Source organism: Coturnix japonica, chromosome 1 (genome assembly GCF_054131305.1).
Source record: "Coturnix japonica strain WE chromosome 1, WE-NBRP24, whole genome shotgun sequence".
NCBI classification, from domain to species: domain Eukaryota; kingdom Metazoa; phylum Chordata; class Aves; order Galliformes; family Phasianidae; genus Coturnix; species Coturnix japonica.
This window is the reverse complement of record NC_140663.1, coordinates 8,777,863-8,798,578: the sequence shown is the minus strand read 5'-3', so window position 1 is coordinate 8,798,578 and position 20,716 is coordinate 8,777,863. Positions and strand designations below refer to the sequence as shown.

The 20,716-nt window shown below is 36.7% G+C and overlaps 1 long non-coding RNA gene across 5 annotated transcripts in view; it reads left to right on the top strand.

The window, feature by feature from the left end:
- Positions 1 to 2,846: 2,846 nt before the first annotated feature.
- LOC116652779 (uncharacterized) overlaps positions 2,847 to 20,716 on the top strand; it is a 44,255-nt gene continuing 26,385 nt past the window's right edge. For 3 of the 5 annotated variants that reach the window (XR_014948262.1, XR_014948214.1, XR_014948252.1), the window contains exon 1: positions 2,847 to 3,475. This is a non-coding gene — a long non-coding RNA (uncharacterized LOC116652779). Of the gene's footprint in view, positions 3,476 to 5,751; positions 5,785 to 10,369; positions 10,414 to 20,716 lie in introns of all 5 variants that reach the window. The other 2 variants (XR_014948235.1, XR_014948223.1) reach the window with 2 other exon arrangements.

The window sequence follows — 20,716 nt, the reverse complement described above, 5'->3', positions numbered from 1 at the left end:
GGTCTTTGTGTCCTTTCCAACCCCTATGATACTGTGATTCTATGATAAGACCCTTAGGTATGATAACCAGGATACTCATAAGTATTAATGTTCATAAAACAAGTCTTAATGTGCATAATATTTTACAGATATTTTAAACCAAGGGTGTCATGTTTTTACTTTTGAGCTATTGCCTTCATTTATCAGATTTTTTTCCCCTTCTTCACTTAACCAATTTAGGGAGGTGTTGAAAGATTTTTGTTAAAGTGTCATATCACTTAGATGTTAACACTGAATTTCTTCCAGAATATAATATAATGACTGCAGTTATAGCTCTGTGTAGCAGACCAACAAAAAAACACTTTATCTGTGGTATGCCTAGAATTTTCTCAAATGTTTGCAAGACAAGACCATTGTCATGACAACAGGCTAAAGGCTGAAGACATGGTTGGATGTGGGAGCCCTGTGTTGATGGTGATCTTGCTGATGAAGGACTTGTTGAGGTTGAACTTGTTGGTGGCAAACTTGTTGAGGGAATATCTCATTGTAAATATAGCAGGCATAAAAATATGCTTGAGTGAGGTTTGGGGAACCCAGGAACTTCTGGACAGTGGCTCTCACAAACCTAGGGTTTCCATCTCTCTGTTAGCTAGACCAGTGTTTTCACTTGCATTAATGATCTCTTTCCTTGTCCATCTCTCTTTCCCTCCTTCCACTCCATTTCTCTCTTTCTCTTGTAAAACTGTTAAGTAACACAAGACTTATTTCAGTTTCTTATAAAGCTGCACTGTTTGGTTTCTCAACTCAGATAAATTTAATTGTAAGATTGTCAATACTTTAAAGGTAACTGTAGTGCAGAGATTCTCCCTAAAATCAATGATCGTGTTTGAACTTTGCATATTAGTTTCACCTTAATCTAACGAGAAGAGATTTAAGAATCTTGCCTCCCCTCCCTCCTATCATGGACCAGATATGACCATGTTCATTATCTGAATAGAAAATAAGCATAACCATTGGCCATCACTACTTTTACAGATCTGAAAGACACGTATTGGTGGTAAAACAACTCAGAATACTCAGAATGAGTAAAAAAAGCCTGATTGAAAAAGTGGGTGGCATCCTGTTCACTGAGGTGTTACAAGTACATAATCAATAGGGCATGGAGGAGGGAGGTCATTTCTTTTTCCAAAATTAACTTGTTAATTTATATGTGAATCAGACATCCATTAGCATTTAAATACATTCTGACATTTAAGACACTCCCCTCTTTCCGTGAGGCTTTGACACAGTTTCACTGAATATCTTTTTATAACTTGAATCTAGAAAATTGTTTTAACCATTTCTACATATGCTGTCAGCTGTGGGTGAACTGTCAAGGATTTTGAGGCCTCATTTTATCTATCACTCAAATGTGCACTTTTACAAGCAGCATGTGACCTGGTTTGGGCCTGAATAAGACATTTGTGGTTACATTTTTTTTAGATGCAGTTAAGAAACACTCTGGAGTGGATTGTATGAAAATTTCTGGCTGCCATCAGCCCTGTAGTAGAGACAGAAAGGATGGAAAAATACAATACTGTGTCTGCCTTAAAGGCTAGAAGCTGAAGGAAAGTTTTGAGTCCCCAGAGATCAGGGAGGAAGCCTGCAGTAGACTACTTGCATGTTAAAACTTCTATTTCTAGATGTCTCATCCCAGCTGTGAAACCACTTTTTATGCTGATTTGAATTTTACTAGGAGAGCTGGAATTGATAATAGAATGCAAGTAAAGCTACAAATAGAATAATGACAGGTTCCATCTTTTCATCTGGATGGACCTGTACATTTTCGACCTGATTTCTGTTTTCCCCAATCAAGAATGTTTTTTCTGGATATCTCAGTAGGACTTGAACAGAGGCACAGATGTACCAAGAATTCTGTTAATATCTGGGTTTCTGAAGAACTGAGAAATGTCTAGATGTTCTTAAGACAACCTTGGAGTTCTTCCTGCTATTTCAGTTTGCTGAATTAAGACCCTCCTGTTTTAATTCAGCAGACTGAAATATGACCCCATGAATACTTAAAGCCTTATCTAAATAAATACGAGCAGCTCTGTTAGGGTTAGTTCAAGACATGTAGTGTTTGGATTATAGGAGCAGAGTCAAAGGTCTCCTGTCACATCCCTGTTATTAGGATTCGGACTGTTCTCAGGAGAAGAAAAAAAGGCAGTAGGAGCATATCTCTCTTTTTTATAGGGAGAACAAAGAAAATAGCTATGATGTAATGGACTTTGAAGTGCCTCAGTTGCACCATCTCTTGAGAGAGACTTCAGCATGTTTCCTCTACTCAGCTACAGCTCTCCCTCTCTGCCTTGCTACATCTATGTGAATAAAGGATTTTTTTCCCCTGAATCTTCTAAAAATGGGAAAAATCAAAGCACCTTTTGAAGTCAAGCCAAGATTTATTTTAGCTTCCTTACTAATCAAGAGGGTTTCTTTGTTGGTGGTGTTTTTTTGTTTCTTTGTTTGTTTGCTTGTTTTTAATTTATTTTGAACTTGAGCTTAAACAAAATGTTACTTATGACTAGAAGTAAAACATTTTATTTCCAAGCCTTCTCTTTGGAATTTTAATGACAAACATTTTGAATAAGCAGGAAAAGAAAAGAAAAGAAAAGAAAAGAAAAGAAAAGAAAAGAAAAGAAAAGAAAAGAAAAGAAAAGAAAAGAAAAGAAAAGAAAAGAAAAGAAAAGAAAAGAAAAGAAAAGAAAAGAAAAGAAAAGAAAAGAAAAGAAAAGAAAAGAAAGAAAAGAAAAAAAGAAAAGAGTTTTCCTTTTTATTCCCCCTCACTGACATTTTCAGTCTCGGACCCATTCGAAGTTTTTGAGATGTGTGGAGAGTGTTTATGCAGAATGGCTTCATGAGAAAGGACATGAAGAGATTCCTCTAGTTAAATTGTAAAAGAATGAATGTGATTAAAGACAAAGACGGTTTATCCTAGGGACGGTCACGAGCTAAGCAGCTGTGGGGAAATCAGTATGTGAAAAGACAGGGTATGTAGCTAAAGATGAAATATGTATCTAGAAGCAAGGACGGCCTAAGGGAAAAGCAAGATGTGTAGCAAGGTGTAGACAGAGCTGCAAAGAAAAAGTATCCATAAGACTAACCACAAAGGTCAGATGAAGTAATGTCTAATTCACCAATCCTGAGCTTAACTTTTGCAATATGCATGAACTTATTACTGATTGTATAAATGAGATGCTGTAACACCTAATAAACGAGGCTTGTTGACCATGATAGCATGAGACTTGTCTCCCGCGGTTACTTCCAACAAATGGTGACCCCGACGTGATAAGGAAAAAAGGGTGCCACGGGTGAAGAACTGCGTTGGGTTCGGGTCCGGATTTCACAGCCCGACGGACGACGAAAGAGCTAAAATTGGAGCTCCGCGTCTCGAGTGACCACACAGGTGGGCTCGACCGACACGTGCTGCCGAAGCCTGGAGGGCTGCAACGGTACCGACGTGAGTAAAAATGGACAGGCAAGCAGCATATGATTTATTTTCCGCTTTTCTTAAGCGGAGACAGTTTAAGGGGGTAGACTTGGAAAAGGAACTCCCTAAGTTATTAGTGTATGGGTATGCTAAAGGGTTATTTCAGAATCCGCATTTAGTGCATGATCTTGCTGAATGGTGTAAATTTGGAGATGCAATTTTTCAGGGAATGATAGATGGGGAGAAAATGGCTAAAAAATGCGGGAAGTGGTGGCGTGTAGTTTATAATGATTTGTTGCAATATCAGGCAGAAAAGGAAGCGGTAGAGCAAGCTAGTGCTGCGCAGGGGAGGAATAAGAATTATAATGAATGGTCAGATTGCCCGGGGCCCCCTGCAGTGTCCACCGTAAAGTTGCCGCCGGCCGCCGAGCCTGCGTTGCCAGCGGTTGTGGAGCCGAGTGCCCCGTCTCCGTCTCCCTGCACGTCTGTATCAGACGAGCCGCCTGCATCGACCATGGCGCTACAGCCGGCCCCCTCGACCCCCCTTTGCAATGAGCCGCTCCCTGGGGCACAGAGTGACCTGGCGGAGGCCATCGCGCGGGAGCGGGGGGAGGCTTGGGCTGCGCTGGCGCGGGCTTGTTTAGAGGCGGGAGACGGTGAGGCGTTGGAAGCGGTGCAACAGACGGTGCTGTCGGTGGGGTATTCGCGTAATGCTGCAGGCGGGACACAGGCTGCTATCAGTGCTTTAGATTGGAAGTTGTTGTTACAATTGCGGTCTACGGTCAGTCAGTTTGGAGTAAAAAGTGAGCCAGCGAGACAGATACTGGATTATATCTGGAGTACTCAGGTTTTGTTGCCATCTGATCGTCGGGCTATAGCTAGGTTGATTTTTTCGCAGCACCAACAATTGCTATTTAATGCTTATTGGGAAGAGATGTGCCAACAGAGAGTTGCGATAGTTAGGCAGCCCGGAGATCCCTTGTATAATGTCACTGTTGAAGAACTTTTAGGGGTGGGTCCTTTCATCCGGACGGAGGCCCAGGCTTTATTAGGACCAGCTAAATGTAGGGAGTCAATGCATCTGGCCAGGCAGGCTATGGATAAGATCAAGGCACCAGGTGGGTTGTTGTCTTATATGGGAATCCGGCAGGGAAGAAATAAGGATTTTGGAGCGTTTCTAGATAAGGTAGCTGGAGCCATAGAGAAGGCTGGAGTACCAGAGTACATGAGGGAAATAATGCTAAAACATTGTGCACTTCAGAATTGTAATGCTACAGCTCGTGGCATTCTAAGTACTTTGAGGAGTAACTGGACAATAGAGGAGGCGTTAGACAGAGTATCGAGCGTGCCCACCGGGGCTCAGGCTTTCATAGTTGAGGCTTGTTGACCATGATAGCATGAGACTTGTCTCCCGCGGTTACTTCCAACAGAGATGTTTTAAGGCATTTAAGAACTCTGTGAAATCTTGTCAACGTTCCCACAGTTGTGTTTTTCTACAGAAATAATGCAGGATGTCAGCCAAATGTCGCACCTACTCTTAGTCCTTGGTTTGCTTATCTATGCTTTACTGAAATGATTTGTCAAAATGAATCCCCTTCCTCTCCCCCCACCCCCCTACCCCCTCCCCCCACCCCGTCACTTTTTCAGTAGTGAAACAAAGAAAGAAACAAAACAGCACCAAACCTTTTAGCTTTCAGTTCCTTAAAAAAAACCATTAAGACTTTTGCTTTACAGTAACAGGCAATTTTCAACCTTTCTCCTGACCTTTTACCTCCTGTAAATGAAATTTTCTGGCGCTGAACTTTTTGCAGTGCCTTGATGGATTTCTATTCTATGACTCTCTCTTATTGTCAGTCTCAGACCTAGCTGCTAAGAAAGGCTGGGATTATTGATGTAGGCAGGCAAATTATCTTATAATGTGATTATAAGAATACAGATATAATCTAGACACTGTGAGGTGGCACTGAAGACTTTCAAGCTTCAAACAACAAAGCAAACAAGCAAAAACAACAAAAAGAAACAAAGAAAATCTGGCTAAAATAGATCTAGGAGCTAAATCTTTTCTGATTCTCCATAAAGGAGTCAGGATTTCCTTCCAGTCCTGTTAGCAGTACTGTTTCTTGAGGTTCAAATACTGGCTTCATTGCCCATTTTCTTCAGTTGGGGAGCTGTTCATGCCAGTGTAGACTTTTCTATCATCCCTACTAGTCTTATACGAAGCAGCTGTTACCTCTTTCTCAGTAGCGAGCAGGTTGCCAGACAACCTGAGGGCTAACCATCTGACATCCATATTTTGTTCTCAATAGGTCCGTGACTCATGCTTTCAGGGGAATACAGAGGTAGGTAGTCTTTGCCTCCTTTTGTGCAGATGATAGATGCAGTTTCATTTCCTACCACAGCTGGACAGCTGCGGTGGTTGCTATTCTTTTTTAAACAAACCCCAAGCTAAACTATTTTGCTACACTGTTTTGGTTTTTGGTATTATGTGACCAAGGAAGATTACACAAATAACACTATAACACTGCTCTACACATTCTTTAATGAAATAAATTACAACTAGTTTAATCCAGAAATAAGGGGGGAAAAGAAAAAAAAAAAAAAAAAGAAAAAAGAAAAAAAAAAAAAAGCTAAGGAAGGTGTCTCCTAGTAAAGGTGTAAAGCAGATTTTTAACATAATTGTTCATGCTACCATGAACATGATCCTCATGTCTGGGGAGAATATTTATGTTTATACACCCAAATTATCTCCTAATTTACTGATTTCTTATTCACTACTAAAACTTTTCCTGTGTTTTCACTTTATCTACTTTATGCTATCAATGTTCCTTGGCCTTGGAACAGTCCTTTATGTTTTGAGTTATAGAAGGTATGTATTATCACACTTTGACATCTCTTCCTTGATTAATGAACTATGTACATCAAAACAGAGACTAAGAATTGTCTTTGACACAGCCTGCTGTGAGATGATGAGGACAACTCTGTTACACAGATTGCACTGAAAGTAATGAAGCCTATTTATTTCTATGAGAATTACAACAGATAAGATACATTAACACTAGTTGATAGAACAAGTTCTCAGTTACAAAACATTTAATTTTTTTTCAACATAGTTGCAACCTTTAACTATGCAGCTTCACCTAAGAAGGACAAGAGCCTGGGTGCCACACCAATAAAAAACTGCACCTGTGGAAGTGACCCACTATTGCTGTTACCACTGCTGAAATGCACCCACCACCCATCACCTCACTGTGCTCACGTCCACTGTTTGGTCTCCATAAATGTTCTGCAAGTGTTGATGAATGTTAATGGGAGAAAACTTTTTCCAGTGTAGAAATTTAATTACACATTTCCATGTCAGACACCATTTTGTTAGACCATCTCTCTTCTGCCTTCTGTCACACAATGACCAAATGTAATAAGATTTGGTGGGAAGGTTCAACATCTATAGCCATACAGCCTTATACTAATGTCATGGGCCACCATAATAAAGATAGGAGACATTACTTTTGGAGTATCCCTGGTAAACTGAAAATGAACCAGTAAGCAGCCTCATCAGTTCATTTCTAATCTAAATTAGCACATAAGAAATAAATCATATTAAACAAATGACTGTAAATAATGACATATTTTAAGGTGCTGTCAGGTCCATTAGATTTTTATTAATTTATTTATTTTTAGTGTGTTAATTGCTAAACAAGAACTTAATGATGACTGCTATTTTATAAAAGATTTACATTTACATTTTCTCCCTGCTTCAGTGTGTCTCCCACTCTACCACCTATTCAGAAGAGTGAGTGTGTTTATTTGGAGCCCTAGGGCAGAAAAATAGATATTTTTCTTCTTTTCTCCACATTCTAGCTATTTATTTGTACTTGGAGTAATTTTTTTGAGCTTCAGTGAAGCAGATATTCAGCAAATAGGTACTTCACTCCCTGTATCATAATAGTCTCTGAGCAGATAGTCAATCTCTGCCCTTTTTTGAGTTATGATTAATATATTTGTTTAACAATATTGAGTGTCTCCTTCTTTCACTCTCTCAATTGTAATTTCCTCTTCTCCATTTCAGGCAATGATGTTTAATATGACATTGACACAAATTTTTGTAAAACAGTGGAGTTTTAAAATATATCTTTCTGCAGCAAAAATCCTGATTTTTTTTTTTTTGAATGTTCTGATCAAAACCATCACTTATTTTTCAGTCAAAATGTAACCTATCATCGATTCTATATAGCTTACTTTCAAATTTTGTAATTGAAGTCTGCAGTATTTCATCTAGAAATGTAATGTAACTAAAGATTCCCATTTTGATCTATGCCACAAATGGATACCATAAAAACAAACCACAACTATGAAGTTTCCAGTCAAAATTTGCTTTCCTATTTTTTTTTTTCCTTCTTCTCATTTTTCAAACTGCAGCTGTTAGTCTACTGTAGCACAGTTGGGAAAAGAAAACAAATAAATAAATAAATCCCCCCTCAGGATATGACTCTATGTGAGATATATTTATTTTCTTTCTTGCTGTTTAATTTTAGGGGAGGATCTGACATTTTGTCACAGTGTAACATATAAAAGAAGTCCAACGTTTGTCATTCTGAGCACTTGATATACGATGTAGGTGGTAACACTGGTGCTCTACAATATATGTTACTTAGCATTTTCTGAGAAAGTGCATTATACTCTCCTAGTAGCCTTTGTTATTAAATTTTTGGTAACATTTACAGTAGTTCAGATGAAAGAAAATGTGTGTCTTGTAATGCCCTGGAAATGAATACAAGTGAAAAAGACAAAAGTAGCAGCTGTGAGCTGTGGTCTCTGGGTTGCTGGGGTCTTCTCAAGACATGACATGGAGACGTGCCAGAAAAGATTTATTCTTCCCCCCCCCCATACACACACAACCACCAAAAAAAAAATAATCCAAAGAATGAAATTCTGGGATCCAGACAGAGATTCTTAATATGTTTCATTCTCAATAAGTGTACATAAGGAGTTCTGTATTAAGCTAATAAGTGAAGTTAAAATTATAACACCGGGCAGAACCATATTATTTTCATTGTTCAGCACAGAGCTCAAAACTATAAACTGAGTGATTAGCACATCAGTGAGAAAAAAGATAACAGTAAATGCAAATGTACTTAGAGCTCAAGTAGCAACAACTGTGGGTTAGTGCCTTTGTTTTCCTTATGAAAAGCACCATCCAAGTATATTCATTGGCATGTAAATACATTCATGATATTACTATAATGACATTCTGTGACAGTTTGTTTGTCTGGAATTGCTGAATACAGCATTTTAAAAGCTCATTAAAGAGATAATATGACAGCTCTCCCCCTTGCATGATAGTCAGCGAACTGTTCCTGTTCTGGGAAACCTTAGTTGTAGCAAAGTAGGTAGACATTCATTATGAACCTCTGAGACAGGTTCTCGTCTTCACTTTATCAGGCTGTGCAGTAGAGTGAAACAGGTCTTGTTTAAGTACTCTTAAATTTAAAACACAAAAATATTCATTGATGGTGTAAGAAAATGGCCTCATGGCTTTGTCTTCAACAACGAACCTGAGGAAAGGTTTTTATGGAGTACCATTCCCTTTACCATTTTATATTTCTACAAATAGAGCACCCCAGCCTACTCTGAATGCTAGCACAACTACACAAAAGCTATAGATTTAAATTTCCTTATTCTGGATTTCTCCAGGGAAATTAACAACCAGACTTTTCAAAAGAATGATATGCTTCCTCTTCATTCCTTTTATTTATTTAAAATACATAATGATTTAGTTATTAATTAAAAAAAAAAGAAGAAGAAAAAGAAAAGGAAAAACAAAGAAAAAGAAAAAGAAAAAGAAAAAGAAAAAGAAAAAGAAAAAGAAAAAGAAAAAGAAAAAGAAAAAGAAAAAGAAAAAGAAAAAGAAAAAGAAAAAGAAAAAGAAAAAGAAAAGGAAAAAGAAAATGTATAACCTGACAGAATAATTATGGTTTTCGATTTGGAATTTTTATAGAGTAGATTTATTCCTCTCTGTTCTTCTCAAATTTCAGGTCAGACTGAGCTTAAATTTTTCTGATTTCTCTTAATCAAGTTGAGGTTGGATTAAGAAATCATAAATCTATCCTATTTCTATTATTTTTATTTCTCTTTGATTCTATTCAGTTCTATTCTTCTTGAGGACTGCTCTGAAAGCAGTGCCTCCTATTTTAATATATTGACCCATGATGTTGGTGGATATTGGTGGTACTGTAGTAAGGACTGAACCACCTCACCAATATTTAGTTACATTTTGCTGCCATAAGACAGATGGCAGAAGGGAGAGTCATGCAGGCTCTTGTTCATCAGTGGTGAAAATGCGTAGCTAATAGTGCTGACTATGCTGAAAAATAGTGTTCTGTAGTTGAGAATTTCTTCTTTCACCTAGTGTTATTGTGCTCTTTGTATCTGTTGCACTTCCCATGGAAATAAACAGAAGACCTTAATTTCAGAGTGATCTAGGAGGCATTCTATTCTATTCTATTCTATTCTATTCTATTCTATTCTATTCTATTCTATTCTATTCTATTCTATTCTATTCTATTCTATCCTATCCTATCCTATCCTATCCTATCCTATCCTATCCTATCCTATCCTATTCGACGCTACACTACACTATGCTATGCTATTCTAAAATTTCCTGCTCTGATTATCTTTTCAATTTATAATGGTGCTATGTATGTCTTTTGTTTGCTTCTCTGGTTTCTTTGATTGTAAGGGAAGCTGTTTGCATGGAATCATACAGATTGTGAAAGTACTTTTCATTTGCCATGTAAGTTCTCTGCTTTGGGTTTGTTAATTAAGGAATATATTCTTTCATTATCTGATATAATATTTTTCTCTGGGGAAACAATATCTCTCTTTCTGACACAGTTTACTAACACTATTTTCCCTTTGATGCAATAGCGCTTACAACTACTACGATCCTTCGTGTACTTTCTGCTATCCAGGTATGTTTTAGAGAGGTTCTTTATGTCCTTTTTGTACCTTCCTAGATACATAAAAAAGATCAGATCATCCTGAATTTGTCATAAATTTAAGTCCAATCGAGGATTTCTCAACATAAATGCCAGGGTCCGCCAGCATTGTTTTTTCTCTGAAGAGATGAATGTCTTAAAGGTAAAATAGAAACATGAGTTTTCTCACCCTAGAGGGGTCTCAGGGAGAGATTCAGTTAGCCTAACTGTAATCTGTATCTAAATCTTTACTCGCTGCAGAAGGTAGGCACATACTATTTTATTACATGCCTAAATTTTCCTACGTATTTCACACCCGAATAGATGCGACAAACACCAAAAGTGACAACCATACAATTTGAACATTCTTGTTTAGGATTCAAGATGCCTTAAAATAGCATCTTGAATACATGCACACTGTGAGCTGCTTTGTTAATTTCTACACACCATGTATGAACATTTCCTTTTAAAATTCATCACCTAATTCTATCTATGTACGTGATATAATACTGTGAGCTACACGATACAGATAATTTTCAACATTACAAAAAAAAGCTCTCAAAATAGTACACTGAAAAGAAAGAGGGGCTTAAAATCATTCTATTGTCAATATATAAGTGACGCCACTTGCAATAATGCCAAGATATTTCTAAACAATTGAAATGTAATCTAAAATGCTACAGAGAGAAATCATACTTGAAGAAAATAGAGACCTGATGCACCTTGGTATAACTTTCAGACAAACAAGTATTTACAGGCATTATATTGGCAAGGATATGTTATTATTTTGTTAGAATTTGTATAAAGCATAAATGAACAGTGTTTCCAGAAAATGTATGCTGATTAGACAGCTTGATTCTCTGATTCGTGTTATCTCTAAAATTAATGTGAAAGTTACTGAGGTTATTGTGCATCAATATTTGATTAACCTTAAAATTCTGAAATCACTCTTTCTTCTTGCTTATTCTATTAGAGTATTTGTGAGACCTTTGGATTTGATGTCTGTATTCATTCACGTAGACAGAAGGCAAGGTGCAAATCCACCAGCACTGAAAGTTGTTGTTTGCTTAGTTTTTACATATATAAAGGAATACTCTTTCAAAGAAATGATTAATATAAAATTATAAATTTTATAAATGGGATCCTACAAATGCTACACATGAAAAGGATAGTATGTGTAAGGTGCTTGATTTGTGTGAACAGGATCTTCCACTGGAAGTCTCCATAGACTCTTATTTCTCCTTCTTCACCTTTACAGAAAAAGGAAGCATTTAAATTAGGAATTTAGGACTAAGGACCTACATTTGACTATGAAAGCTGGAAAGTTAGTAACAGCTAGGAGCTATGTTGGTGGTTTCTGATATAGTTCTGAACTTATTTCTTACCCCAATAAAATCAAGCCACAATACTGCCTTATGAAAATAAGTAGTAAATGCCACTATTTTATATTTTGCTATATTATAGCAAAAACCAAACAAATAATCAAAAAAAGAAATGGTTTGGTGGCCATTCTGTCTCATGGGAATGTTATGTGAGGAAGTTGTGAACAGACTGGCATGATTTGGTCAGAAAAGATGCTCATAGATTATGTTGATTTTAAGTACAGGGAGGGCCAGAAAGCATCTCTTATGAGGATAATCTAAGAACACGTGGGTCTAATCTGGCAAAAAGAAGGCTGATAATTGACTTCATGGCACTCTACAGTTTCTTGAGGAGGGGTAGTTGAGATGGAGGTTCTGTCCTCTGCCCTCTGGTAACCAGTGATAGAATGGGTCAGAATAGCACAAAGGCATACAAGGGGAGGTTCAGAAAAGGTTTCTGGATGTAATGAAAAATATCTTTACCATGAGGGTGATCAAATACTGGAACAGACATCCTAGACAGGTGGCTGATACCCCATACCTGTTGATATTCAAGGAAGTACTTGGGTAATAATCCATTATACAGAAATCCCTCAATAATATACTTTTCTTTAGCCCTAAAGTGATTAGGCTGTTGGATTTGACAGCAATAGTTCAGTTTCCAATTTAACTATTTTATTCTACAATTGGATCATTCAGTTGAATTTTCTAAAAAATAAATATTTAATTTCAATTTACATCTTTTTTTCCAGTGATGTATGTTTGCTTAAACCATATATTGAGCTTTTCATTCCTGCTGTAAATTAATATAATTATGTGGTTATTAAAGTCAGGTTGTCTCTGGAACAGAGACAGTGTACAGTAGTAAGTACTTGAAAAGAAGGGCTGAAAGAGAGAAAAACATAGATATCTAACTTCCAAGCCTGTTAATTGAACAGTGTGGTCATTCTTAAGAAGATACAATAAATATGAATGACATGCAAAGCAGAACAGCCTCAAGAGGTGGAATTGGACACAAAAGAAAATGCTCATTCTTGTGGTGGCAAAGTATTTTTCAGGACAGATGTTTCAGTGACTTCTACATGAAGGAATAGATTGAATTTGGAGCATTTGTGTGTTAGGTAAGAACATATGGTACATATATACTTTCCTAATTAACACATCACACTAGACTTAACAATTATTTTCCAATTTTCTCTGCCTTATATTTTGTAGGCAACTCATCTGCAGCCCTGGAACTAAAACATGAAGGGAAGTGGGTTCTTTCCTTTCTGCCAGGAAAGTTTGGCCTGGGCACAGAAATCCTGCTGTGTGTGCAGAAAGGTCTGCTCTCACACACATGACTTTTAAGGCAATACTATTTCTTTGCTAAAGTGCAGGCTTCTTTAGACAATACCTTACCAAGGTAACACGTATTTTTAATACAGTGGTGAGCTCACAGGCTGTTATTAATTGACTATGATGAAAGGTAACTTGTTATCAAATGATAGCTAACAAGCCTCTCTTGGGTTAGAAGCAATGATTTTTGCAAGGGAAAGTAGCTAGAGTTTCATTTTTAAATTTCAGTGTATGTAAAATATGTACATACCTCAAAACTAATCCTCAAAGTAACTTTACTTCATTTTTTCATGCTATGTACTTACTGTTATAGATACTTTTCCAGTACTGAGACTGAAAGAACGTAGGACAAAATTCCAAAAATAGACTATTGATAAAATAGGACACACAGCTGAAAATCACAATTTTATTATATTTAAATACAGGAAAAATAAATGTCTCACCACATACAGACAATTCATTTTGATTTTGATAAAGGCTGTGTTCAGGTAGTATCTCTGGAAGCAACTACTCATGGATACTTACATGGTTTCCCAAGCACCACAGTCTCTGTGTACCTTGCATACACTAATGAGTGCTGAAATCATCCTAATTTGCAGAGCCTCTGAACTGTCATTATTATCTTCATCCTAATGAAATTTTCAACCTACACTTTCTGTTGTTTTTTTTTTTTGTTTGCTTGTTTTCCCCACCCCAATAACCGATCTTGAGTCCTTGTTCAAGATTTCTTTAATTAATTTGGTATTCATCCAGTCTGCTCACAAACTGACCTCACAAAGTGCTAAATCAGAAGTGAACTCATTAGCATTCATAACCACCACAAACAAACAAAGGAGGAACAGTGCAGAAAATAAAATGAAAGATATTAGAAGAAGAGCACTATGGGGAAGAGAATGAGTAAAATAATTTTCTAAGTGGACTGGAGAGAAGAAATAGGTTAGGGAGGACACTTTGTATCAGAACATTTTTGCAATGATCCATCATTTGGGGGGTAAAATGAGATTGCCTGTAATTTATTATTATTAATATTCTAGCTTGAATGCAAGGTGTCATTGAGAAGCATATTTAAACAGGATGAAAATTGTACACAACAATGCATGTAGCTGATACCATCATCTTAATGGGCACATGATGAACAGGAAAAGTTTACTTCAGCACAACATTGACAATATTTTGATTTTTTTTAACTTTTTCCCTAGTGGTTCTTCCTTGACTAAACAGCCTAGTACCCTTTCACTTCAATGAGTTTAACAGTTCCCATTATTAAAACAGTAGGTCGTTCTGCTTATTATCGTTCCTGCAATGTTCTATGGAATGCCTAGAACCGTACAGTCTTGATCTTGTTTATTTGCCTAGAAAATAAGAGTGTGTGAAGTTAATCAACGCATATAATACTTTGTGGTATTAAATGAATTAATTAATTAATTAATAAGGACTGTTTTCAAATGAGTAAGAGAACATTGCACTGTACACAAAGTATTCTATCCCATCTAAGTTAAGGACTGGAGTTCATTTAAAAATGAGAGAGCCTAGTTGCTAAGATATTCATCAAGGAGGTGATGGGGAGACTGAATTCTGTTTTACTGATTTAATAAAAATCAGAATTATTTTTACTTTAATTCAATATCTTCATAATATAAAGTGCATAAACAGTGTTGGGAATAGTTATCAGAGTTCAGGACTGTCCTGCTGAGGTGAATGACCAAAAGGCTATAGAGAGCCTGGGTTTTGTTTGCTTGTTTGTCTTGTTTTTGTTTTTCTTCTTTCCATTCTGTTCCTACAAATCTTAATTAGTTTGTTAGTCAGTAGGTTCAGTTTCAGCAGGAAGAGTGGAAAGTGATACGTGGAAGGCATGTAGTCAGTAAGGAAAATTCCATCTGACACTATTGATTCATAACGCCTTTGATTTGAATGAAGGTGACTCTGGCTACTGTATAACTTGTGTATTGCTTGATATTGTTATATTTTCGTAGAATCAGATAATTGTTTGAGTTGGAAATAACACTTAAAGGTCATCTAGTCCAACTCCTCTGAAATGAACAGGAACACCTGCTTCTAAAACAGGTTGCTCAGAGCTCAGTCCATTCTGACCTTGGATGTCTCCAAGGACAGAGCATCCACCAACTCTCTGGGCAACCTATTCCAGTGCCTAACCACTCTTATCATAAAACGCATTCTCCTTATATCCAATCTAAGTATCCCTTCTTTCAGTCTGAAACCATTTCCCCTTGTCCTATTACAACAGGCTCTGACAGTCTTTTTAGTTGCACCTATTTGAATAAGTCCTTTTTAATTAGATTAATTTATCTTCGTGGCAAATTTACTCATCTAGTTGACCAATTTGGCAAATTTACTCATCTAGTTGACTTCTAGGTGAAGCAGTGACCAGTGCTGTGGGGTCTGGAGGTCAAGATATATGAGAAATGGCTGATGTCACTTGGTTTGTTCAGCCCAGAGAAGAAGAGGCTGAGGGGAGCTTCCTCACAAGGAAGGTAGAGGGGCAGATGCCGATAGTGACAGTGACAGGACTGGAACAGGCTTCTCAGAACAATGGTCATGGTACCAAGGCTGCCAGAGTTCAAGAAGACAAAACTCTCAGATATATGGTGAGAATTTTGGGTGATCTGGTGTGGATCCATGAGTTGGATTTAATAATGCCATGACCCCTTCCAACTTGAGATATCCTATTTAATAAGATAAAGTGGTCATGCTTTTTCCTTTAAACCATTTAACAGGTGATACCACATGGCTCGTTTCTACAGACATATTCCCTTTCTCTCCTAGACCATGTCAATTTCATCAACTCTGCTTGTGAGGAACACTGCAAAGGTTATGCTATTAATTACACTGCACCTAAATAACAAGCATTTTTAGAAGTTAAAAATTATATCTTTTTGCATACCTATTGCCTGCCTCTATTGTTTTATTTTTAAAGATTTCCCCTTTATGGGAAATGCTTTATCATCAAAAAAATGTGTCTACTAGGATTGATGCTGTTTTTGATGGGATCTTCTTATATGGCTGTTTGTAGCACAGTGCTTGTTATGTATTGGAGATAAAGTTGCAGATAGTAATTACTGAAGATAAACATACTGATTTCCTTGGGCAACCTGCTCTAGGTGTTCCTGCCAAGTAGAGGATTTGGACCTCAACCATTCTCTGATTCTGTGATACTGTGAGATCATTCACTTAAATTAGTCTTCTTAGTCTCCCTGTACATCTTGAAGACAATGAGTACTGTGTTGTTTTTATTTTGTTTCACTTCATTTTGTTCAGGGTTTAGATACTGCAAGATGCATTTCCATACCTAAGGCCTTCTTTATATCTGGCTTCTGGACAAATACAATCCTAAAACTGAATTCTCATGGTAACTCTTTCTTAGAAGTGCATGATTTTCTGCTCTGGTTAGGAAAAGTTTTCTAACATTCCAAAATATATTGTTTTCTAAGAAACCACCAGTAGTTGCTGGGTAGAGGAAAAAACAAGGACCAGATTAACTAAAATTCTAATTGTAATAAGATAAGTTATCCCTGAGTGTTGTAGGTGTTTTTCTTTATACCATATATTTCCAAACATAAAACTGAATTGGGATAGATTTTCAATCTGGACTTTATATCAAGTGAAGTTCTCAGGGTGGATGTTTTCTTTATTCCCAGAGGAAAAATCCTCAAGCTACATTTTGGAATTTATTTTTCAGGGCCAATTATGTAAAGGGCATTTACTGTATGCTTCAGAAGCCACAATTATCAGTTCCTAAGCTTACGCACATGTTCAAAGGAGGCTCTGCACATGTGTTCATGTTAATTTTCAGCACTGATGAGTACACTAATTCAAAGTAGGGCTGAGTCACATTTAAAGTTAAATCCTTTGTCCTGAACATGAAGCAGATTGGCTTTGTAACTCAAGCAGGCACTCTAAGTCTCCTCAAAGTGCAAAGCAGATGATAAACATTAAAAAATGTCTGTGGTAGCCTAACACACTGAAAAAGGATATAAGAAAATGGACCAGTGTGAAAAAGGAGTCTGAGAGAAAAAGACTAAACAGTATTCTCTGTACTGATTTGGCATACTTAGAGTGTATACGGCTGTCATTATCTCTCTTGAAGAAAATAAGCATTAAATAAAAACAGCTGGCAATTATTTCTCAGCATCTTATTTATAGTACATGGAGATTTTTTAAAAACCACTGCTGCTCTTTCTTCAAAACATTTTGTTACATTTGTATATTAGCTTTTGAAAAATCTCAGGAAAGCACCATAATTGCTAATTAGAAAATGTTAAAGAGAATTAATGAAACTTCTACATTTATTTATTTTTATGAAGAGAATTGATGAGTTTTTTTCCCTAAGCAGACACAATTCTTAGACAGACACATCACTTAGTCCCTAACATGCACAAGAAAGTTTATGAGAAGAACATAAATACCATTTATTCAGTATATAAAGTGATATTCACCCATCTAAGGAAAAATCTACATGTTAGATATAGTTATTATATGATCTGAATATTCTCTATTTTTAGTAGTTGGAAATAAAATTTTTTAAGAGATTGTCAGCTTGTTTCATAAATTCACCATCTTTTCACAAGTTCTTCATCATTTGACTTAAAAAAATAAAATAAAATAAAATAAAATAAAATAAAATAAAATAAAATAAAATAAAGTTTAAAAAAAAAAAAAAAAAAAGCTTTCTTGTCCTTAAGTCTAAGTTCAGTGTACTATATATTTGGGAAAAATCACTGTTTCCTGCTACTTTGCATGTCAAACTGCATGATCATAATTGTGGCTTCAGACCTTTGCAAATTCAAGTAAATAGTAAACATTCTGATGAGCATTACTATACTATTAACAGATCTTAGAAAGATTGTGACATATATGCTGTAACATTTGGGCTTATAAGCCCAAAATTGACATGGTAGGTTAAGCATTAAAAGTTGTAAAAGTTGTAATAAAAATAAATTAAATTTCACCAGCCAGGATATTGCTCTGTTTTTCTTTACACTCATTTTCACTTTTTATGCTTTGGCAAATCTTCATTGTGGTGCATATAAATCAGATGTACTATGCAGATTTATGTTTAGTGTTTTGTGCTCACTAACAAACTTACAACTATATATTGTTTTAATGAATACAGTAAGTTATTTTCAGTTTTTGTCCAAAAAAGGGCTGCTAAGGGATTCAGCCGGGAGAAAGATAGTCCCAGTAAAGGATATCGCAACATCACCACAGCACAAAAACCTGTGGTGCATCCATGAAGACCATGCTTTTGATCCTCATTCCTAGAGATATAGCTGTTTTGCAAAGTAAACAAGAAGAGATTAAAGGGAATGTAAGCTGGGTGCTGGAAAAAGAAGAGGATAAAGGAAAGTGTTCAGGCTTTCAAGGCAAGAGGAGGAGTAAAAAAGAAACTGAACTGTTAGAGTCATGTGAATATAACATATTGATGGATGGGAAGTTTCTGTGGCTCTTTGTGGTTTGGGAAGTTGAGAGGCTGAACTTGTTTTCCTGGGGGACATACAGCTTACAGCTGGCAAGGACTGAACAGAAACACACACAGCACCCTCAAAAATGTGAATAGTGGAGATAGTCTGATGCTGGTATTCCTTTTTGTTTGATGGAGTGAAAGTCCAAATAGATATGAGGACAATAACAATCCCCCAGGAACTGGCCACAGACAGTCTGTATAACAGAAACAGGTCCCCAGTCCCCACAGCTCCATTCCAGCTGCTATGCCACAAACCTCTCACTGCAGACACAGACAAACAGCTTTATCTGTTTGCTTGTTCAGAATTATGGTCTCCAAGTTGTAGCCTCTCATCATGTGGTCAACTCAGTATCTAGACCTAGCAACTCTCCAGTACCAGCCTCATAGACATTTATGCTGCTTGCCAGCTACTCTGGCTTGAAGTTTGCCTGCAGATTGCATTCACGCTTATGGCTCTGCAGTTCCTTAGGAAGATACACCCACCTCACTCTGGTTACTCCCATCCAGACCTAAAGGGCCCTGTGACCTCTACTCACTTCTACAAGGAGCAAACATACACACACAAGACAATGTGAAATGTCACTGAAAAAGGATCAGGATTTAGCAATTCTTTGTGATGATTAAGCACAGGGCTAGGCCAGACAAGGCAACAATCCAGCAACCCATTTGACTCAGCCAGCTCTATTATTCCATTTCTGCTTTGTTTTCTCATGTCTGTTCTCCTCTCATCCATTCTTACCCATCTTTTGTTTCTTCCCTCTCACATATTATCCCAATTCCCTTAAAATATGTTATACATTTCCTGTAATCTCCAAATGCCCTTCCTCCTGCATCACAAAAAGTGTCCTAAAACTCTCTAGACAATAATCCTCTTCTCTCTGAACTTATTATGGTAAAGTTATTTCTAATAGAATCGTAGAATCATAAAATCATTTAGTTGAGATTCTTAAAGATCACCTAGTCAATCTCCCCTGCAATGAACAGAGACACCTACAGCTAGATCAGGCTGCTTAGTCCCTGATACAGTCTGGCCTAGAATGTCTCCAGGGAAAGGATATCCATCAAGTTTTTGTGTAACGTGTTCCAATGCCTCACCACCATCATTGTAAAAAACATCTTCTTTATACCCAGTCTAAATCTCCCCTCACTAGTAGGAGTGTGCTCACTTGTGGGGGTGTGTCCTCCATTCGGCAATAGACAAAGGATAGATCTTAAAGTTATCTCACCCCATACAATCCTAGAATCAGCTCATCATATCTCTATTGAGCCAGGCCCACCATTTTAATGTTCTGGCTGGACTTTAGGAACCTGAAATTGTTAGCACACTAGTAAGTAGCTTTAATGAATCAACAAAACCTGAAATAACTACTTAAGGGAAATTCTATTAAAAAAACCTATATATTTTTAGATGAATGTCACAGCGACATCCAGCAAGATTCATCAAAAAATTAATGCTGTATAAAACAAAGGTAGCTGGATAGTTTTAAACATCTTGCTTTGGTTCCAGTAGCTGCCTAAATGTTTTAGAATGTTCTCCATATATTTGTGCCTTTTGGAGCACAAAATCTCAGATGTTGTGCAAGAAACCTTTCATGCAAGTGAAGTTACCTATATGTTTCTACTTGAGGTCACTGTAACAGACATATGCACTTCTTTATTTTATGTTTTTAGCTTGATCAAATGAGGTCTATACAATTCACAACAACTCAGCACAGATCAAGGGAAGCAGCTTAGCTAAAAATACCATAAGTCCTGGAAACGCAAACATTTGACTCTGAAAGGTGTGAATTCAAAGTCTGTCTGGTGAATCAAATTAATTCTTAAGGTTAGTGAACTTGCTTTGCACTGTTCTTAAATGAAAGTTAAAAGTACATAAAAAGACATTACTAAGAACTGGAGTATAATGTGTTCAGTGTTTCACCCAGAGTTTCTTGCTGATGATAAAAATGAGTTATATTTTCAAAGGCAACTGCTAATTTAAACTTTGCAAATTTTGATCACATAATTTTTAGACTTTATTGATACTTATTCTTTACAGAATGTACTGGAGATTTGCTTTCTAATAATCTGGCTACTGTTAGAAATATGGCGATACCTACACTTGTTTACATATTAT